The sequence below is a fragment of the Chlorocebus sabaeus genome, chromosome 18 (genome assembly GCF_047675955.1).
Source record: "Chlorocebus sabaeus isolate Y175 chromosome 18, mChlSab1.0.hap1, whole genome shotgun sequence".
Taxonomy (NCBI): domain Eukaryota; kingdom Metazoa; phylum Chordata; class Mammalia; order Primates; family Cercopithecidae; genus Chlorocebus; species Chlorocebus sabaeus.
This window is the reverse complement of record NC_132921.1, coordinates 64,055,919-64,075,843: the sequence shown is the minus strand read 5'-3', so window position 1 is coordinate 64,075,843 and position 19,925 is coordinate 64,055,919. Positions and strand designations below refer to the sequence as shown.

The following is a 19,925-nucleotide window of genomic DNA, read 5'->3' as shown; positions in this document are numbered from 1 at the left end:
TTACAATTCCGGTTTTCCTCAAGATCTAAGACACGTTAATTGTCTTTGTTTCTCGCTCTGGTAACATCTTCCCGCCTCACGTATTTCCCGCCTTAAAGAGTTTAAAAGGTGATCAAAAAATCTAACACGGGCTCCCCGCTCGGGACCCCTTCCACGCTGTGGAAGCTTTGTACCGTCGCTCTGCTCAGTAAAGCCTCCAGCTTTTTTCTCTTGGTCCGTCCGTGTCTCTCTGTCCCCTCAGGCTGCCCCACACCAAATCTTTGGCGTGGTTAAGGCAAGAACCTTTGGCGTTACGTTTTGGGTGGGCCAGCCAGGAGAATCTCCAGGAAAGGCATCTAGATCTTCACGTGGTGAGTAGGACCGGACCTCTTTCGCTTGCTATTCTGTCCTGTCCTTCCTTAGAATGCGGAGGCTACACCGGCAGCTGTCGGCCGCTTAAAGGCGATTAGCGGCAGCTGAACTAAAGACACGGGTATCAGGCCGTCCGGAAAAGGGCGCTGTAACAACCCCTGACCCTCCGGGGCTGGGAATGTTGGTTAGTCTGGATCCAGTTCATACTCTTTCACTTTCCGTGGCGGTCCCGAAGTACACCAGGGAGTTAGCGGACGTTCTAGTCTCCCAGACTTCCTGGAGGAGACCACGGCCCTGCCAGAGGCTCCCCCTGCAGGGGTTACTGAGCGTGAGACCCCTACATCTTCTGAACCCTGTCTCCTGGGTCCTAATGTCCGCCGGCTAGACATCTTTCCTCATCTCGCAAGCAAGGTTATTCCTGCTAGGCAGGATCAAGATTCCCTATTTAGAAGTCTGAAATTCTTGGGGTGGTGCCCAGAAGATCCCTGTTCATGGTGCCCTCCCGGGTTTAGGCAGGTGTCACCATTTGATGGCTATTTTGAAGGACCAGTTCCCCACCGTAGTATATGGTCCCCCACATCAGGACAATTTAAAGACAAGTCTGTGATTTTCCTGTGGATAGTAGAAGCCTTAGGGCATTTCCTCCGTTGCTCCCCAGGGAGACTTTCCCCTTCCTTGGGGCCTCTCAAGTACAATCTGTGGTGCACAGGTACAGCTCTTAGAGCCATCGAATTGCTGTTTGAACCATTCAATAGTTGGTATTGGAAGGAAGAAAATATAGTCAGTTAGGACACAGGATACTGGTACCGCCTTAAGAGAGGGGCTTACTCCTTTGATGGCAAGTGGGGACAGAAGGCTAGAGTATAGCAGCAGTTCTCTCAGCCCTGGCCTAGAGGACATCCACCACCCCCTTAAAGCTTACTAAGCCTCTTGTCTCTGATTCAGAGATTCCTCCTTGAAGGACAGTTTTATGGCCAGGTACATGTAAATTGGGCCTTAGCATGCAAGCATCAGTGGTGTCCCAAACCCAGGCCTTGCCACCCTGGAACAGGTAGGATGCATTGGCAGAAGGACCACAATCAATCCAACAGTCCTTGTGCCCCATTTAGTGGTCAGTGGGCGCATGGCAGGGGCAAGGGAAGTTTCCATCCCGCCGGTAAGCATGGTTAAATCTGGTAAGCATGGTTAAATCCGGTAAGCGTGGTTAAATCCGGTAAGCGTGGTTAAATTCGGTAGATGGAGGCCTCAGGAAAAGCGGCCATGAGCTTTGAGCCCAACTGGACCTGACCCTTGGGGGACGCCCTAAGGGAAGACAAGTCCAGGACTAACCAGGGGTGCGGGCATCCCTTTGTTTAAAATTCCAGATGGGCACCACACCTTCAAAACTGGACACTCCCTTGAGATGTATCCTGAATAACTGGGACAAATTTGACCCTGAAACCTTAAAAAGAAGCAGGAGATTTTCTTCTGTACCACTGCCTGGCCACAGTATTCCTTACAAAATGGAGACACTTGGCCCTATGAAGGAAGTATGAATTATAACACCCTTCTACAACTAGATCTTCTCTGTAAACAGGAAGGTAAATGGAGTGAAGTCCCTTATGTACAGGCTTTCTTTGCCTTTGTGATAATACTGCCCTAGGCCAAGCCTGCAAGTTTTGCCCAAATGACAGAAACCCACAAGTGTCTCCATACTCAGGGCCTCTTCCCTCAGCCCCAGTCCCCCCTCCCACTGACACTCCTCCATCCGGCTGCACTGAAGTGTTAAAGGCACACTGGAAAGAGAACCTAAACTCCTGAGCCAGGCACCCAAACTATGTCCCTTACAAGCAGTAGGAGGAGAATTTGGGCCCATTCACCTGCATGCCCCCTTCACACTCTCAGATTTGAAACAAATAAAGGCAGATTTAGGGAAATACTTGGATGATCCTGATAACTATATAGATGTCCTACAAGGATTGGGGCAGTCCTTTGATCTAACATGGAAGAGATATCATGTTGCTTCTTGATCAGACCTTAAGTTCTACTGAAAAAGAAGCAGCTTTAGCAGCAGCCCGGCAATTTAAGGACCTGTGGTACTTTAGCCAGGTAAACCATCGAATGACCCTGGAGGAGAGGGAGAAAGTCCCCACAGGGCAACAGGCAGTCCCCAGTGCAGACCCTCATTAGGATACTGACTCAGATCATGGAGATTGGAGCCGCAGGCATTTGCTAACTTGCATTTTAGAACGGTTGAGAAAGACTAAGAAAAAGCCTATAAACTACTCAATGCTATCCACAATTACACAGGGAAAAGAGGAAAACCCCTCCGCTTTTATTGAAAGGCTAAGGGAGTCCCTAAGAAGGCGTACCTCCCTAACTCCAGATTCTGTAGAAGGCCAACTTATTTTAAAGGATAAATTTATCACCCAATCAGCATCTGACATTAGGAAAAAACTCCAAAAGTCTGCTTTAGGCCCAGAACAACATTTGGAGACATTATTAAACCTGGCAACCTCGGTGTTCTATAACAGGGACCAAGAGGAACAAGCCGAAAGGGAAAAGCAAGATAAGAGAAAGTCTGCAGCCTCAGTCATGGCCCTCAGACAGGCAGACCTTGGTGGCTCAGAGAGAACCAAGAGAGGAGCTGGCCAATTGCCCAGTAGGGCTTGTTATCAGTGTGGTTTGCAAGGACAGTTTAAAAAAATTGTCCAACAAAAAACAAACCGCCCCCTCGCCCATGCCCATATGCCAAGGCAATCACTGGAAGGCACACTGCCCCAGAGGATAAAGGCCCTCTGGACCAGAAGCACCCAACCAGATGATTCAGCAACAGGACTGAGGGTGCCCGGGGCCAACGCCAGCTCATGCCATCACCCTCACAGAGCCCTGGGTAGGTTTGACCGTTGAGGGCCAGGAAGTGGACTTCCTCCTGGACACTGGCATGGCCTTCTCAGTTTTAATCTCCTGCCCCGGATGACTGTCCTCAAAGTCTGTTACTATCTGAGGAATCTTAGGACAGCTTGTAACCAGGTATTTCTCCCACCTCCTCAGCTGCAATCGGGAGACTTTGCGCTTTTCACATGCCTTTCTTGTTATGCCCAAAAGTCCCACACCTTTTTTAGGGAGGGACATATTAGCCAAAGCTGGGGCCATTATCTACATGAATGTGGGGAACAAATTACCCATTTGTTGTCCCCTACTTGAAGAAGAAATTAACTTTGAGGTCTGGGCCTTAGAAGAACAATTTGGAAGGGAAAGAATGCCCATCCAGTCCAAATCAAGCTAAAAGACCCCACCACTTTTCCTTATCAAAGACAATATCCCTTAAGACCTGGAGCTATCAAAGGTTTACAGGATATTGTTAAAAATTTAAAAGCTCAAGGTTTACAGAAAAAAATGTAGCAGTGCTTGCAACACCCCAATCCTAGGAATACAAAAACCCAATTGTCAGTGGAGACTAGTGCAAGACCTCAGAATCATCAATGAGGCAGTAATTCCTTTATATCCTGCTATACCCAACCCCTATATACTGCTCTCTTGGATACCAGAGGAAGCAGAATGGTTTACTGTTCTAGACCTCAAAGATGCCGCCTTCTGCATTCCCCTGCACTCTGACTCCCAGTTCCTCTTTGCCTTTGAGGATCCTACAAGACCCCACGTCCCAGCTTATGTGGACAGTCTTGCCCCAAGGCTTTAGAGATAACCCTCATCTGTTTAATCAGGCATTGGCCCAAGACCTAGACCAATTCTCAAGCCAAGCACTCTAGTCCTCCAATATGTGGATGATATACTTCTGGCTACCAGTTCAAAAGCCTCATGTCACAGGCTACTCTAGACCTCTTAAACTTTCTAGCTAACCTGGGGTACAAAGGGTCTAGCTCTGTCTACAGAGCTCTTGTCTACAACAAGTTAAATATCTAGGCCTAGTCCTAGCCAAAGAAACTAGGGCCCTTAGCAAAGAGCGTATTCAGCCTATACTGGCCTATCCTCACCCTAAGACACTGAGACAGTTGCGGGGGTTCCTTGGAATCACTGGCTTTTGCCGACTGTGGATTCCTAGATACAGTGAAGTGGCCAGGCCACTCTATACCCTGATAAAAGAGACTCAAAAGGCAAACACCCATCTAGTAGACTAGGAACCAGAGGCAGAAACAGCCTTCAAAACTTTAAAGCAGGCCCTAGTATAAGCTCCAGCCCTGAGCCTGGAATTTTGTCCCACAGGACAAAATTTCTCTTTATATGTCACCGAGAGAGCAGGAATAGTTCTTGGAGCTCTTACTCAGACTCGCAGGGCAGCCCCACAACCGGTGGCATACCTAAGCAAAAAAATTGATGTAGCAGCCAAAGGCTGGCCTCATTCACGGGTAGTTGCAGCAGTAGTCATCTTAGTGTCAGAGGCTATTAAAATAATACAAGGAAAGGATCTCACCATCTAGACTACTCATGATAGAAGCAGCATATTAAATGCTAAAGGAAGTTTGTGGCTCTCAGATAACTGCTTACTCAAATACCAGGCACTACTCCTTGAGGGACCAGTATTTCAAATGCGCACGTGTGCAGCCCTCAACCCTGCCACTTTTCTCCCAGAAAATGAGGAACCAATCGAACGTGACTGCCAACAAATTATAGCTCAGACTTACGCCGCCCAAGAAGATCTCTTAGAAGTCCCCTTAGCCAACCCTGACCTTAACCTGGACTCCGATGGAAGTTCATTTGTAGAAAATGGGGTACGAAAGGCAGGCTATGACTTACTTAGTGATGCAGCAGTACTTGAAAGTAAGCCTCTTCCCCCAGGGACCGGTGCTCAGTTAGCAGAACTAGTGGCGCTTACCTGAGCCTTAGCGCTGGGAGAAAAAAGTAAATAAATGTGTACACAGATAGCAAGTATGCTTATCTAGCCTTACATGCACATGCGGCACTATGAAAAGAAAGAGAGTTCCTAACCTCTGGAGGAACACCCATTAAGTACCACAGAGAAATTATGGAGTTATTGCATGCAGTGCAAAAGCCTAAAAAGGTGGCAGTCTTACACTGCCGAGGCTATCAAAAAGGTGAAGGAGAGGAGGCAAAAAATAAAAACCGCCGAGCAGACACTGAGGCCAAACTTGCCAGGCAGGGCTTTCCTCCAAAGCTGCCCATAAAAGGCCCCCTGGCGTGGAGCAACCCCCTTCAAGAAGTTAAGCCACAGTATTCCCCAACTGAAACGAAATGGGGACTTTCACGAGGACATAGTTTTCTCCCCTCAGGGTGGCTAACAACAGAGGAAAAAAAGGTGCTCATACCTGAAGCCAGCCAGTGGAAAATACTTAAAACCCTCCACCAAACTTTTCATATAGGTATTAAAAGTACCCATAAGATGCCCACATCCCTATTTACAGGGCCACACCTCCTCAAAACCATCTGGCAAGTAGTCAAAGCCTGTAAAGTGTGCCAAAAAGATAACTCCTGAGCCCACCGTAAAGCCCCTCCAAAAGGACAAAGAACAGAACATTATCCTAGAGAGGACTGGCAGTTAGATTTTACCCATAGGCCAAAGTCAAGAGGATTTCCGTACTTATTGGTCTGTGTTAATACCTTTACAAATTGGGTGAAAGCCTTCCCTTGTTAAACAAAAAAGGCCCAAGAGGAGGTTAAAGTCTTAGTTCACAAAATAATTCCTAGATTTGGACTTCCCCAAAGCTTACAGAGCAACAATGGACCAACTTTTAAAGCTACAATAACTCAAGAAATTTCCAAGGCACTAGGAATACAGTATCACCTTCACTGTGCCTGGAGGCCACAATCCTCAAAAAAAGTCAAAAAGACCGATGAAACATTTAAGAGACATTTGAAAAAGCTAGCGCAAAAAAACTCATTTCCCATGGCCCACTGTCTTGTGGTGGCGGGCACCTGTAGTCCCAGCTACTCGGGAGGCTGAGGCAGGAGAATGGCGTGAACCCAGGAGGTGGAGGTTGCAGTGAGCCGAGATTGCGCCACTGCACTCCAGCCTGGGCAACAGAGCAAGACTCTGTCTCAAAAAAAAAAAAAAATCGAAACTCCCCTCAAATAATGGGGCTCAGTCCATGTAAAGTGCTGTATGGATGGCTTTTTCTCACAAATGTCCTCCTGCTCGATCAGGAAACGGCCAATTTAGTCAAAGATATAACTTCTTTGGCAAAATATCAACAAAATCTTAAAACTTTACCTGCAAAGTATGATAGGAAAAAAGGAAGAGTTGTTTCAACCAGGAGATCTAGTATTGGTCAAGTCTCTCCCCTCTACCTCTCCATCTATAGATCCCTTATAAGAGGGACCATACTTGGTAATCCTCTCTACCCCCATTGCAGTTAAAGTGGTAAGAGTGGAATCCTGAATTCACCACACCCAAGTCAAACCTTGGACACCTCCTGAGGAACTTACAGATCAACTCAGGAGTCACAAGGTCAGCCAGACCAGCCTCAATACACCCGTCAGCCACTAGAGGACCTGTGTTTCCTATTTCGGAAAAAAAAAAAAAACAACCTCCGACCAGATCAACTCCTGTAGTTAATCCTAAAGAGGAACTTCTTCCTACCTAAAAGAGGATAAGTAAAAAAACCTACATGATCTTTGACATCTCTCCTTGCTCTCTTTAATAGAATTCTTCTACTGTTTCGTTACATTATTAAGCAGTATACTAACTATACTCTTTGCTGTAGGATTATATACTATAGCTCCGGCCAGGACAAAAATCCTAATCACATCAACCTTTCTTCTATCGTCCTTCCTTCTAACAGCAATTTACTCCTTTTTCCCTCCTCTTTCCTTCGACTGTCCCACCTACCACACGTCATGACTCCTCTTAGGTTTCCAGCCACCCTCTTCGTACTTATGCCCATTTTTCCAACTACAACATACCCCCGTGTCAGTGTGCCTCCCCTGGAGGAGTCAACTAGCATTCTCTCAAAAACTCTTGAAGATTAGGTAGCCCCTTCCGAGCACCCACATCTTTTGCTGCATATACTTATATAAAAAAAGACTGTTATAAAACTGCTTCTCTCTGTTCTAACAATAGCCGTACATCTCACACACACACACAAAAATGATCCGAGGTGACTGCCCTGAGAAATGGGGGGCCAATACTTGTTGGACGTATTATACCCATATAGGTATGTCTGACGGAGAGGGTGTCCAAGATGAGACTGAAGAACAGTATATCCAACAAGTAATTAAAAACTCAGTCCAGCTCTCCAGTACTCCCAGTCCATACAAAAAATTAGACCTTTCCAGGCTACAAGAAACCCTTAACTCTCATTTTCATCTCTAGAGCCTGTTTAACACCACCCTTACAAGAATACAAAAAGCCTCTCCTAGTAATCCAACCAACTGTTGGATGTGTCTCCCATTGCATTTTCAACCATATGTCCCAGTCCCTGTCCCCGGACAGTAGAACTTACCCACCCCAGTCCTAAACACCACCAAATTAATCAGTCCCATAGACTCCAATTTACCAGCCACGCAGGCCTCAAATCTCACATGCATAAACTTCAGCATGGCTCTCAATAAAAACACCTCCCAAGGTCAGTCCTGGATATCCATAACCTCAAGTTTCACCTGTCTCACTTCAGGCATGTTTTTCATCTGTGATAACAGAGCCTATCGATGCCTAAACGGCACTCCAAAAGAACTATGCTTTCTCTCCTTTCCAGCACCTCCCATGTCCATATATACGGAACAGGAGTTACAAAGTCCTGTTATACCCCAATCTCGCCACACGCGAGCCCTTATTGTCTATTGTAGGAGCCGAAATACTGGGAGGGCTTGGGACTGGAATTAGAAGCATAATCTCCTCTACCAATTCTGTTATAAATTATCACGAAAATTAAATGATGACATAAAACGAATTGCCGACTCCCTATTGACCCCAGAAAGCCAGCTTGATTTTCTAGCTGTGGTAGTCCTTCAAAACCCGAGAGTCCTAGACTTATTAACAGCGGAAAGAGGAGAAACCTGCCTCTTCTTAGGAGAAGAGTGTTGCTGTTTCGTTAACCAGTCAGGAATCATTACTAAAAAGGTCTAATAAATAAAAATAAAATAAAAAGTAAAAAAAAAAAAAAAAAGAGCTTGAACACTCAGGGCCCTGGAATATGTTTAACCACTGGATACCTTGGCTCCTCCCCTTTCTAGGCCCTGTGACAGCCATCCTACCATAACTTGCGTTGGGGCCTTGCATTTTTAACCTCCTTGTCAAATTTGTTTCCGCCAGGATCGAGGCCATCAAGCTACAAATGGTCTTACAAATGAAACCTCAAATGAGCTCAACTTATTCCTTCTAACGAGGACCCCTGCATTGACCTGCTGGTCCCTCACTAGCCTAAAAAGCTCCCCTCTGGAGGACACCACACCTGCAGGGCCCCTTCTTCGCCCCTAATCAGCAAACAGTAGCCAGAGCGATAGCCGCTGTGATAACTGCTGTCCAGTTCCGGACAGCAGCTGCGGTGTCCAGTCTAGAGGGGGGACTGAGAGGAGGTTCCAGCTGGGCTTCCTGGGTCGAGGAGGGACCAGAAAGCTGTGAAACTCACTCCTTTCCTGCGTCAGGACTGACTTTGGTCCTGGATGAATAATATTGAAGATATATGCTTAAAATATTCCTAACCTAAGAATTTGTGCTTGTGTTTTCTTCCCCAAGAAAGCTATAAACAGCGAAACTTTTGCTGTAAGCTTCCCTGTGTCCTCGCTCCCTCTCTCCCTTCCCCCTCCCCTGAAAACTAAAAGGAATGTTAAAAGCCCGTTTTTCTGTGACCAGCAGACCTTATCTATGTCCCAATTCCAATTCCCTGTAAACACAATTTGTAAAATCCTGTGAGATCCTGTCTCCTTTGCCATGCCGCTGCAAGGTTATAAAGTAGATAAAACTTAAGTTACAATTCCGGTTTTCCTCAAGATCTAAGACACCTTAATTGTCTTTGTTTCTCGCTCTGCTGACATCTTCCTGCCTCGCGTATTTCCCGCCTTAAAGAGTTTAAAAGGTGATCAAAAAATCTAACACGGGCTCCCCGCTCGGGACCCCTTCCACGCTGTGGAAGCTTTGTACCGTCGCTCTGCTCAGTAAAGCCTCCAGCTTTTTTCTCGTGGTCCATCCGTGTCTCTCTGTCACCCACGGCGGCCGCCACACCAAATCTTTGGCGTGGCTAAGGCAAGAGCCTTTGGCCTTACAACCGCACATACCATCCAACCCAGCCTGGCCAAGCAATCGGACTTGATTTTCAGATCATCTTATAATTGGTAACAAATAGGGGCCATACAAGGAGAGAAAGCTTTGCCAGTTGATGTCTCAATCCTATTTTGAAGGAATAGGCACAGGACGGACTCATTACATTAGCACTGTGTATAGCAGCAAGCTTCCTGCTCACCTACAGAGAATACATAAGGCTGCCTTCCTCTTCGGCTTGTAATTTTACTCAGGGACACACACACACACACACACACATTCCCACACACACTCCCACACACTGACCTTTCTTTTACCCACTTGTCTCAGAAACCCCTTCTTCAGGAAAAAGTTTTTTCTGACTTTTTGAAAATGTAGCCTAAGTAAGGGATGAGCAAGGCTTAGACTTCTGCTGAAATGGTGGGTGTGGGGAGAAGTGGACGGATATCGAAGGCTTTCCCCTCTCCAGCTCTAGCCTCCAGCCACCGTCTTAGTTTAGGCCCTCTTTCGTTTCTCACCCGGATTATTGCAACAGCTTTCTAATTCGTCTCTTGTCTGATATCTCCCTTTCAAACCAACTTACACGTGGTTACCAGAGAGAGATTTCTAAAATTCAAGCCTGAACATAACACTTCGCTTTTGAAGTGGCCCGATAACGTTCCACTACTTTCAAAATAAAGTTCATAATTAGTTTGGCATGCAAGCTTCTCTATTATCCAGCCCCTAGTTCTGGCTCCTGCCTCATCTTCAGATATATGGAACCTCTAGCAGCGCTGGGATATGGTCATGCCTTAAGCTCTACGGCTTCCCACATGTTCTTCCCTCTCCTCTGAATGACTTCCCACCACCTGTTTTCGTAGTTAACATGTACTCTACCATCAGATCTCTGCTCAATATCACCTCCCTTGAAAGGAATCCTGGTGCTCCTAATCTGATTTACATGCTCCTTGCTACCCAAGCAAGAGCTGAGATAATTACCTGACCCATCTGCCTATCCCAATTCATTGTGAAATTCTTGAAGTCAGTGAGTATCTTGTTTCAACTTTGTACTGAATGGATTGTTAAGGTTCAATCATCAACGGAGTTGTAGTTGATAATTATCAACTATAGTATGTTAAATACAATTAAAATTTTATTATTCAGTATTAATTGATTGTATGAAATAGATCTTTTAGTTTTTCAAATGTAGAGCTTTGTTGTAAATAATTTACAGTTATTTTAAAAATGTTAGTTGCTGTCTGGCTTGGTGATTCCCTGATTGCTCAAACCATTGTCCCTTTGTTGCAGACATTGTTCCTTTGTTGACTGAGGCATTTTCGAGCCATCTGTTGGCACAAATGTTGGGCACCTTGGAAACAGGAACTAATGCTATAAAAACACAAGATAAATGACCACACTGAGAAATCACCGTATTTGCCTCTGATGATGTTGTAAAATTAGTACCAACTGGGGAACTAAAGTGTTGCAAGTGAATCTTAAGCTCCATGAGAAAATGATAATTTAATAAAGGCTGTTTTCTTTTACACTTTGACAATAGAAAGTTTCTGTTGTCATTTAGGGTTATAGCCATTACAGGTCATTCTAAATATTCTCTACTGTTCATTTTTAATTAAGTAATTTGCACAAATTTGGAGAAAAATCTGACTACCCTGATTAGAGTCTTAGGATTACCAGTATGGTTGTGAGAAGATGATTTCTGAGTTGTGACTTTTGTTTTTAGTTAAAACAAAAAAAAAAAGTGAGATCCCTGCTTATAGTTATTTTAACCGGTGTTGCAATGAGTGGCATGTAAATGATTTATTTTAAATAATTGATGGAAAAGCCAAGGAAATAAAAAGGGGTGGACCATTGGGGCAATATAAACTGAAAATAGTGAAACTTTGGTATACTAGAATCCCTCCATTTGGCCAGATAGATACACTTACTGAATTTTCATGTAAAATAAATAAGAAATATTTTAATTTTAATTTAAAAATAAATGTGAATTTAATAGAAATCTTAATAAATTTCTTCTGTTTGTGTAAAAAATAACTCACATGTCAATACATACAAAAATGTACATGTTAATCTTCTCCCATGAAAAAACAGAAAATATACTAATAACATTTTTAAAAGGCCCTATTAAGAGAAAAAGAGAAATAACATAACATTAATAATGTTTTGTTGAAATAGAATAAAGTAATTTTGTTAAAGAACAAGTATGGTTTTACTTGGGAAAATAAGAAATTACTGATGTCTTATTGAACCCATGGAATTTGAATAACATTAATACTGCATTATTCAAGAGATCAGTGTATCAGACATCAGCTCACAATTCTAGGTGGATCACATTTGACTAACCATTGATACATGTCTCAAAATTAAAATTGTGACAAAATAATCACTTTTAAAACTACACCATTTCATCTATTTTGTTCATAGTTTTGCAACTTGATTAATGAAAAAATCATTTGCTTGGCATTCAAATTAAAGCTTTTAAATATACATATTTGTGGAATATATATATATCTCACATTAAAAAAACAAGACATCAAACTATTACATAGTTGCAGTCTATATTGATAGCAAATTGTGGTTTGTAATTAAACCACAGGAAAAAAATGGAGAAATCTGATGTTTTAAGATGAGACATAAAATGATATTTTGAATTCAGACAATGAGCATTCTTATCAGAGGATTTTTTGTTCAACACTTTTTATTGTTCACTCGGATAATTAAATGCAATTGATATCTTTAGTTAAATGCTGAATATATTATAAAAATAATATTCAAGATGGTCTGGGTCATTTACAGAAAATGTTGTACCCTATAAAACCAGTAACTAATGGCAAGTTAAAATCAAGGAAAGCAGCTACTAATAACTTTACCATCAATTTAAGATGATATTAAGTTATAACGCATGATGAGTCAGATCATATTTTATTAAAAATGAATAGTCTTTGCATGTGAATAGTTTAGAGATGGCGAGTAGTCAACCTGCTCTTTTCAAAACTCTCACTTATGACTGTTCTTACACATCACAAATTGATCATAGCACTGTTTTTATGGAACCTGAACTGAGCCTCATATTTCTTTCCACAACTCAAGGCATCATTACCAATCAACTGGATTTGACACTTGATATGAAATTTCTTTACTGTCCCTGAGACAGACAATTCTTTTTCTCAGAAAAGGGAACTGAAAGAGGGATTATGTGACTTGGCTCAAATCACATCACAGCTCTGTGACTACATCCCAGATTAGTATCTGTCAGTCTACTGAGTTCTTTATATTCCCCAGTTTATTATTATTATTATTATTATTTACTGTATTTGATTCTCTGGGGGGGTTTAGTAGAGATTCTACATATAGTATCCACTCAACAAATATTTTTAAATGACATGCTCAATACTAAGCATAAGTTTCTCATTTCATTATAAAGTAAATGAAGCACATTAACTATTATGGAACCCATTAGGTGATCTTTCTCTTACACACTTTTGGCTGAGTGCAGATTCTGAGACACTGGTGCTTAAGGGATAAAGGAGCACTTGAGTGACAGAAAGAGTGCTTACCTTACCATTTACTTTTAGAGAAAGTGAAGCTGTGTAAATTTAGGGAGGTTTTCTGTGAAGTCAAGAATGTACAAAATGGGAAGCCAAGATCATAAAATGTTAATTCATTTATTCAACGGTGGGGTTATGAAAAAAAGTAGGTAATAGCTTCTGTTGAACAGAGATATAATATAAGTTAAGAAAACAGCTTGGGTAAAAGGTATTAAGTTATAGTGTAGATCTATATTTGCTAAATGGATAAAGTATTGATGAGGACATGCAAAGTAGGTTAGAATTAAAGCTGGGGTAAGGTTAGTTTGGGAAATTCGTGTTTTGGAGTAGAATTTTAGCTCTAAAGTGATTGTCTTCTCCAAGAGCCAACAAGTTATATTAAGTGTGTGTGTGTGTGTTTTTTTTTTTTTTGAGATGGAGTTTCACTCTGTCGCCTAGGCTGGAGTGCAGTGGCGCAATCTCCGCTCACTGCAACTTCCACCTTCTTGATTCCAGCGATTCCCCTGCCTCAGCCTCCCGAGTAACTGGGATTACAGGCACCTGCCACCATGCCCGGCTAATTTTTTGTATTTTTAGTAGAGATGGAGGTTCACTGTCTTAGCCAGGATGGTCTCCATCTCCTGACCTCATGATCTGCTTGCCTCGGCTTCCCAAAGTGCTGGGAATACAGGCGTGAGCCACCGCACCTGACCATTAAATGTTAATTGCAGCTCACACTGATGGATTTTAATGTCTGATAAGCCAGTTGTTCTCTTGCCTTGTTGCCCTGGCTACAACCTGCAGTACAATGTTGAATAGAGTTGGTAAGCCTGGATATCCTTGTCTTGTTTCTGATATTGGAGGAAAAGCATCCAATCTTGCACCGTTAAGTATGATAAGTTAGCTGTGGGTTTTTGTACATGCCATTTTGATAAACCTCAACCTGATGGTTGAGGAAGTTCTCATCTATTACTGTTTCGTTGAATGTTCTTATCAGGAAATGATGCTGGATTTCGTCAAATGCTTTTTCTTCGTCTATTAACATGATCATGTAATTTTTGTTTTTTCATTCTATAGATATGAAGTATTTTTCAGATGTTAAACCAGCTTTGCATTCTTGTGATAAATCCTATTTGGTTATGATGTATAATTCTTTTGATATGTTGCTAGATTTTGTTTGCTAATATTTTATTGTAAGTTTTTGTATCCATATTTATAGTTTTCTTTTTTGTGTGATGTTTTAGTCTGGTTTTGGTATGAGAGCAAAGCTGGCCTCATTAAATGAACTAAGAAATGTTTTCTCCTCTTCCATTTTTTAATGAAATGTTTGATAAGAATTGGTGTTAATTCTTCTTTAAGTGTTTGATAGAATACAGCAGTGAAGCCATCTAGGCCTAGGCTTTCCTTTGTGGGTGGTTTTTTGTGCTATTAATTCAATCTATTCACTTGTTATGTCTATTCAGATTGTGTATTTCTTCTTGAGTCCGTTTCACTAGTTTGTGTCCTAGGGATTTCATCATTTAATCTAATTTATTAGTATACAATTTTTAATAGTATTCTTCTATAGTCTTTTATTTGTGTAGGTTCATTAGGAATGTCCCCTCTTTCATCTATGATTCTAGTAATTTGCTTCTTCTCCTTTGTATTGTGGTCAATATATTAATAGCTAATGGTTTGTCAGTTTTATTGATCTTATCAAAGAGTCAACTTTTGGTTTCATTAATTTTTCATATTTTTCTATTCTCTATTTCATTATTTTAACTATAATCATTATTATTTACTTTATTTTGCTTGCTTTGTACTTAGTTTGCTCTTCTTTTTCCAGTAACTTAAGGTGAAAGTTTATGTGATTTGATATCATCTTTCTTAATATAGGCATTTACAGCAATTTATTTTTCTCTAAGCATTGCTTTAGCTGTATCCCATAAATTTTGATATGTTGTATCTTCATTTTGATTAATCAAAAAATATTTTTGACTTTCCATTTTATTTCTGTTTCAACCCATTGATTATTTAGGCATGTGTTGTTTAATTTTCACGTATTTGTGAGTTTCTCAAAAGTTTTCCTGTTATTGATTTCTAATTTCATTCCATGGAGGTCAAATAATACATTTTGTATTATTTTTGTTGTTTTAAATTTACTGCAGTTGGTTTTATGGCTGAATATGTGCTCTATCCTGGAGAATGCTTTATGTGTACTTGGGAAGAATTTATATTCTGTTGTGGTTGGATGGAATGTTCTATAAATATCCTTCAGGTCTAGTTAGTTTATAGTGTTATTCGAGCCTTCTATTTAATTGTTACTCTTCTGTCTAGTTGTTCTATCCATTATTCAAAGTGGGATATTAAAGTCTGCAACTATTATTGTTCATTTTTCTCTCTGTTTCTGTTAGTCTTTGTTTTGTGTATTTTGATATTCTGCTATTATGTGCATATAGTTATAATTGTTATATCTACCTGATTGCCCCTTTTATGTGGGTGACAATAAATTGTTCCTTTTATTTCTAGCTTTTTTTTTTTAAGGCATATTTTGTATAATAGTAGCATAGCACTCCAGTGTTCTTTTGATTGTAGTTTGCATTGTATAACCATTTCTATCCTTTTACTTTCAATTTATTAGTACCTTTAAGTCTAAAGTGTGTCTCTAGTAGATAGTATATAGTTGAATTATGTTATTATGCAGACTAACAATCTTTCCCTTTTGACTGGATTTTGTAATCCCTTCACATTTAATGTTTTCACTGATATAGTTGTATTCATGTCTGTCATGAGTAAGAGGTACCTGGTAGGTATCCTCTGAAGAAAAGGTAAAGGAAGAGAGAAGTGTAAGTAATGTGGACCTTTGTTTTTATCTCATGCAAATGACTTACATGTATATCTAGCATATGATGAACTCTCGAGTACTTAGGATTATCAAAGGGGAGGGGAGAGGTCGACAGATCAAGGCACCAGCCACTTAGTGGAGTTATTCTAAGTCCAGTACTTACTTCATGAAATTGTGTAAGTCACTGTTCTTTTTGAGCCATAACTTCTTTATCTGTAAAGTAGATGTAGCATTACCTACTTTGCAGGGTTGCTGTGAAAATTAAGTGCCCTGTTGTGTGCAATGGCACCTGGGACCGGGCCTAGCTTGTGGTATGTGCTCTCCACCCTTCTCCCTTTAGTGCTGCCCTTTGTGGAGGGATTTGAGACTATAGCATTGAATAGACACTTAAAAAGTTTTGCGAGTGATCCAGTACCAATTTTAACACATATAGCAACTCTCAGTAACCATGCGCATTACACTCTTGTGTATCTTTATTTTTTTATTTTTATTTTTATTTTTATTTTTTGAGACGGAGTCTTGCTCTGTCACCCAGGCTGGAGTGCAGTGGCCAGATCTCGGCTCACTGCAAGCTCCGCCTCCTGGGTTCACGCCATTCTCCTGCCTCAGCCTCCCGAGTAGCTGGGACTACAGGCGTCCGCCACCTCGCCCGGCTAGTTTTTTGTAATTTTTAGTAGAGACGGGGTTTCACCGTGTTAGCCAGGATGGTCTCGATCTCCTGACCTCGTGATCCACCCGTCTCGGCCTCCCAAAGTGCTGGGATTACAGGCTTGAGCCACCGCGCCCGGCCATGTGTATCTTTATAAAAGAAAAATTCTACCATGTGTCACTTCGAATAAATAGTGTGTAGGCCAAAGGGCCTATTCAAAGAAAACCAGTGAGGATGCAGAACCTTGTTTAAATAAAACAAGATTCTAGATGACTAGAAGGTGAAAAACTAAACTAATAGTTCCAAAGTTCATGATAAATGAATTAGGAAAGTAATCAAAAAGGCTTAGCAAAGCAATGCAGTCATTCTTCATCTTAATGAATCTCTTAAAGAGTAAATAAAAGGAGGAAGATGAAAGTAATTATTGACTGTGTACCTAGTTGTTGGAGCTGCTGGTGTCTCCACGGAATACAATTCATAAAGCTGAGGCTTTAGGTGAATATACATATATATCATGTAGCTGCCTCAAAGCTGGGGAATGATATATCATGTTTACGTAGTGGGCATATAAATACTTAGTTTAATGAACATGTTATGTAGAACTCCATCCCTCTGCCAGGACTGCTGAATTTATGGAGTGAGTTTCTTGGGTGTTAGGAGGGCTAGAGAGAACATGGCAGTAAGTGTCAGACGCTTGAGTTAGCTCTCATTTTAGCAATCCTTGCTGGATAGAGAAGACTTTAAATTTCCCTGCCTGCCATTGAACAGCAAAAGAGTCAGAGGAGACAAATGAAGAAGAAAACATTTTTGACACGTGTTCCATGAAAGGAAGAGGAATGATCCAAATGTTATTATTGCTATGAGGAATGTAATAAATGTTCTTTCTGACTAGTGGGTCAGAGGGTGGGTTTGCTGGTGCAGATTTTGTTTGAGTCAACCCCATAGAATACTATTAGAGCTGCCAAATTCCTGTTCATTTTAATGATGAATAAAGAAAATGCAGATTAGCCTGGTCATTTGGACTGACACAAAAATGAAGTCATCTTGTCCAATAGGTTGTATAATAACTCTGATTAGATAACGATCACATTACTTTACATAGTGGGTGGGGGTCAGAGCAGGAGGAGACCACACGATACTTAGGGGCCGGTTGCAGTAAAGTTCTGGATAAAAGGTAATGTGTCTAGGATGTGGTAAGACACCAATCAGCAGTTGGAAGTTCCAGAACAGAGAGAAGATCTGTTAAGGGCAGGTTGCTGGGGACCCAGTCAAACAGAATTCTAGTTCCAGCCCAGTTTTTAGTCTGGGCATATCCAGGTGTGTTGAGGATATTGGAGTCCTGACTGTAGCTGTTTTAGGAGCTCAAGTTGCAGACACTTGACTAATTTCTCTCCTCACCTCCTGGAGAAGGGAAGGTGCTAAATATCCAACAGATTTGGTTAGAATTGACAAAAAGATTGAATGTAGTTACTTTTTTCCAGCTGAAGCTCTTTAGGGCCTGATACTGAGCAGGGCTGAGCAAGGCTGAGATTGACATACTTTTTGTGTAAGTGTGGTAGAAATGACAGATGTGTGGCCCAAGGCTGCCTTTCGGTTTGCAGATACAACTGATATTTACAGAGCCTCTTATTGTCTGCCATTTAGGTTATGTCTAGACAGAAAAATAAGCCTGAAGAACAGTCAATGCAAAACTTCAGACATTTTCATAGCAGAATTGAATCAATTGTAATCAAATAGATATGTTATGTTTAAACCAATCCTAAGATGACCTTCCTCTAAAAATAAAGAACCATTCTGAAAAAGGTCAATTCTGTTGTACTGTGTGGTCAAGGTCTACAATATTTGCCTCTTAAAATCTTTGTTCTAAAAGAATGATGTTACAGGGATGGTCACTAGGAAAACCTGCCTCTTCTTATTGTTTCCTTGAGTCAGAACTATTATACTGTGGTAACATGGAGCCCATGACAGCAAAAGCTTGCCTCACGATCTCTAGGAAAACTTCTAGACCACATCCTCTTTAGCCTCCAGTCCATGGTGAAAGCTATACCTAGTTTGTTAATCACCAGGAAAACTATGTTCTTTCTTTAGAATCTCTAAAGGTATGACAATGGAAAACGTGTGAACTATGTTTAATTTTGTTTGCTAATATTTAATAAATGAGTTAATCAATATGTATAATCTTTTCCCAACTTTGCCAAACGTTCAGAAAATTTTTAACAGTTAATATTGCCTTACTGGAGGAGGTTTATATGAAAAAATACTATATTTTCCCCAAAATTAAAATTATGACGGCATATTAAAGGGAAATATACTACACATTGTGGGTGTCTAAACTCTAGGGACTACAATTTTGGCCAAGATTGAATTTCTACTTATACATAGTTTATTATTATATTCTGTTATAGTGGTGAAATCTTTAAGATAAGGGAGAGAAGGAAGAAAGGAGAATATGATTATAGTTTATATGCTGTAACAACATATTTCTTATTGTTAAGTAAATTAGATCCAGATATTTAAAATAGTTAGTGTTGGGTGATGTAAAACATTCAGCTATAGATTTACACGTTTATATCTCAAATCAGTATCATTACATTCATATTTTGCAATGTGAAATTCTTTAAATTTAAGATAAACGTAATGAAATTCTGACCATTTTCAATGAACCCTATACATTTTCATGTACTTTGATTCTATATTGCTCTCTCTCTAGTAAAATCAGTTTGGTTTAGTGGAAAGGGTGTTGGTCTTGCAGTCAGAGTATCTGGCTTTGAATCCAGATGGCTCTGTCTATTGAGTGTGTGAAATTACAAGGGTTAAGTTATTTAATCCTGTCAGGTCTCAGTTCTCTGTCTGTAAAATGGAAACAGTAATAATTTCCTCACTAGGTAATGATGGAGATGGACTTTGAAAGCAACTAGACTAGTGTTGATGCTTGGTAGTGCATCCATGTGGTGGATGGATGGCTGTTACAGGTAACCTTGAAAGTCATACCCAACTTCAGTTTCTTTGACCAATGGGTTATAAAGGGTCCTTTGCACTGTTTTGCATTCAAGTCACATACTATTGGGCATTTACTATGTATCAGTTACTCGGCTGTGTCCTTGGTGGGTACATATGGGGGACGTGAGCACATGGGGAAAAGGAATACATTTGCCTCTTTTCTGGTCACCTTCTATTCAGGTTCTTTCTGGGCGAGAAGTTCCCTTACTGTCTGTGAGGAATACAAGAAAGATGAGAGCAAGAATAAGAGTGTTGGTATTTAGGTTAAAAACAACATTGAGTATGACCTTTGTTAGATAATAAACTGCAGAGTTATCCATAGGACAAGCATGTCTTATGTGATAAAATGTTGATAAATAAAGTATTATTTGTAATTTATCATGTTTTATTTATTTCTCATACTTTTCATATTTCTAAGTTTTACAA

The 19,925-nt window shown here is 40.9% G+C and overlaps 1 long non-coding RNA gene across 1 annotated transcript in view; it reads left to right on the top strand.

Moving 5' to 3' along the window:
* Positions 1–246: 246 nt before the first annotated feature.
* Positions 247–19,925, top strand: part of LOC140709060 (uncharacterized) — a 611,840-nt gene continuing 592,161 nt past the window's right edge. Inside the window, exon 1 of the long non-coding RNA XR_012089391.1 lies at positions 247–350. This is a non-coding gene — a long non-coding RNA (uncharacterized lncRNA). The remainder of the gene's footprint in view (positions 351–19,925) is intronic.